Here is a 3,168-nt window from a genome sequence, read left to right on the forward strand (position 1 = left end):
ACCAGGCAGATACTATCACAACACAAATTATATCTCTCACACCAAGCAGAGAATGGTCTCCAGGCACAGGGGAGGGTGTCACCCTCACCCTCCTTGCTTAGAATCCATCCTGACACACACCATGGCCTTTTTGGGGTCACGAGTTTGTGAAGTGCTAAATTCCTGCTACTCTAACTTGGCTTTGACGCTGCCAGGCTGTTGATACACAATACCTCCTACAGTACACTAGCTAGTCAGCATGGCACCATCTTTATCATTGCTTGTTTACTACAACCCCAGGGCAGTGTTTCGTGGTTGCAAACATTTGTTTTCATAAAACATGGTACAAACATGTCTACCTTTCTGTATTTTTCCCTTTTTTAGTTCTTGGAAATTCAATTTATGCATGACTACGAGGTTTTCTTGCTTAATGTTTCAAATTTAGCAGTTTCAGTTTCTCATTTTTTGGACTTTGCCTATCATAATACTTAAAGATAGGTGATTGTTCAAAGTTTATCTCTGAATGAAAAGCCTTCTGGAATATGTAAGCTGACCTGAATGGACTCACTCTTGGATACATGTAGGGAGGGTAATCTCACTTCTGATAACCCTATACAGAGGGATGCATAATAATGTGGCAACATGACTTTAGGCTGAATTTTACCCAAAGATGATTTTATTGCATTACTAATGCTTGGGTTTATATTGCTGACAGAGTTACATCACACACAGTCACATATTTGACTAAGGAGATTGTGATTTATGAAATAATATTGGTACTGTGACTTTAAGGTTTCTTCAAGTCATTTTTTTGCTGCCAGTACTCAAATACTCCTGAAATGTCTCTGGTGGAATGATTTGCTATGCCTTGCCAGAGTAGGAGAATAGTTTTGAAAAGGCTTTTTGGCACAGATTCAAGACAAAAGTGTTTCTTTTAAGCAGTATTGCAATTCCCTGAATGATTAACAAACCATATTTAGCATATGCTTCTAATGCTTTGAATATCTTTCCAAAGATGTGGTCATAACATTATTTTTTATACTCTTAGGAAATGATAAAGGAATTAAATCTACTGGAAACTGGATTCCTCAGCTTACAGAAAGATTGAATGTGCTCCCTGGCAATTTTGGATGTCTTGAGAAATATAGTTTTAATAATATTTCTAAGATTAAGGCAAGAAATTATAAGGGAAATGCTATTAATAGTATAATGCAAAACTTACAGCTTTATTTTCACACATATTATATATTGTTATAAAGGGAATCATACATAATACACCAAGATTTTTACTATAAAAACACAGTGTGACTTCCAATCCAGCTAAGTATAAACTTAAAAGAGAAAAAATATTGTAAAACCCTGCATAAATGTAGATCCAAAAGCTGGATTTTTTTCCCCCCCTCTAAGCTCCCCTTGGAAGGTATTAAATTGAATCAAGCATGTGCAAACCTTAAATTTAGCTCATCAGCTATCGCAACAGCTGAACTGCTCCATAGAGGGGCAGGTGCTGTTGATGGTATACACATTTCTGTGCTCAGAGCTATGCCCCTGGAAAGTGTATACTGTACATTCCAGCTTTGTGATGACACAGCTGTAGCCCAGGATAAGCATTTTGGCACTGCGGATATCCCTCATCTTCCAGGACTGCTGAGGCGGTCTGCAAGCCCTGCTCAGACCTGGCATTGTCACCAGCAGGAATGCAAGATGGGACACTACGTTCCTTTGCAGAGGACTGGTGTTTCTAAGTGCACAGCCTCATCATTCCTGACAAACAGCTGGTCATAAAATCCATAAATGAGTTCACAATGATGTCCAGAAATGTCCTTGATGGTCCTGGCATGAATTACAACAACTTTTCACAGGCTGTCTACTGCTTAGACTCGGCTTGTCTGAAACATGAGACAAGAACGTAAGTCATTTTATACAGGAAGAAGTGTAAGCAGGATAATTTTAGGGAGGAGCCAGCATGAGGGCAAGAAGAAAAGGCACACCAGCTCTTACCTAGAAGAGTGCAAGTCTTGTCTGTCAGCCAGGCAGGAGCTCTGCAGGAGCTGCACTTCTGAGCTGGCAGATGTCATCAGTGTATCGAACTGGCAGATGTCATCAGTGCATTTTCACCATTGTGACTACTGCTCCACAGATTTCTGGAAGAAACAAGTCCTAGGTCTTCCAGCACTCCAAGGACTCAGTCATCTAAATTAAGGGTATACCCTCTCACAGTGAGTCATCTTACATACCCTTGCCTGGTACTCAGCTTTTCAGTTTGTTTTTGAGTTAGAGCAGAGCACTTGTCTTTGAGCAAGGTTAGTTTTGCTTCACCATACTCCAGAGGAAGAGGATGCCATTGTGGAGGAATGTCCATCAGGAATTTAGATCATCATATTTCCACTGGTACTGGTTCTCCTGCCAGAGCACACGTCTTGAGTATGCCACTCCATGGAGATGGCTCTCAATTCTTTACCACACTAGTCATTTCACCTTCCAGTCAACAGAGAGAAGGGAAAATGCCTCTTTAAAATGTGTTGCCTGACATCTATCGTGACAGGTCATGACTTCCTATTCATATAGGCTAAGCAAGGAATCTTCTCGAATTAGCACTCAAAAGTGATTTTAAAGGAATATATTCAGTGGACAAAAACCCCAGCACAAGGATCTTTGAAAAGCCACGGGAAACATAGGACATGGAGAAAAGGTCGTTCAGGTTAATTATTGCTCAGTCCCTCAGCTGAGTGAGCAGAAAGCAAGAGGGAATGCTGCACATAAAGAAGGCATCCTCATAACAGAGGCAGAGCTTGGCAGGTGGTAAAGGAGTCATCTTGCCTGATGAAGGAGCGTACAGGAGAAAGAAACCCTGGAACCTATTTAAAGCTGAAACAGTTGCCATGAAGAACATGATGTTTTCTATCCTGGCTCCAGGATACTAAACGAGCCTTGTATTAAAATGTATTAAAAGACATATTAAAAGGGGCCTGGCAGCACATGAATATTGAAAAATACAAGGTTGGTCATGGATTGTAGGGAGGAGAAAGGTGAATTACATGAAGTTGTGACTCCCCGTGTGGCTCCCACATGGACCCATATTCTCAAGAGCAACTGGTCTGAGTAAAAGTTGCACAGTTGCACTGCCATGGGAGCTGGAAAGGTCTCAAGGGGGAAGTAATTAAGGGAGGAACCATCAAATAGGAGAGG

General features: G+C 41.0%; 1 long non-coding RNA gene across 1 annotated transcript; it reads right to left on the reverse strand.

Moving 5' to 3' along the window:
- Nucleotides 1-1,267: 1,267 nt before the first annotated feature.
- LOC128782079 (uncharacterized) lies at nt 1,268-2,569 on the reverse strand. Its single transcript, XR_008428643.1, has 3 exons — nt 2,217-2,569; nt 1,981-2,123; nt 1,268-1,868 (listed from the first exon to the last, which is right to left on the reverse strand). It is a non-coding gene; the product is annotated as an uncharacterized LOC128782079 (long non-coding RNA).
- Between the last annotated feature and the right edge of the window lie 599 nt (nt 2,570-3,168).

Source organism: Vidua chalybeata, chromosome Z, assembly GCF_026979565.1.
Source record: "Vidua chalybeata isolate OUT-0048 chromosome Z, bVidCha1 merged haplotype, whole genome shotgun sequence".
NCBI classification, from domain to species: domain Eukaryota; kingdom Metazoa; phylum Chordata; class Aves; order Passeriformes; family Viduidae; genus Vidua; species Vidua chalybeata.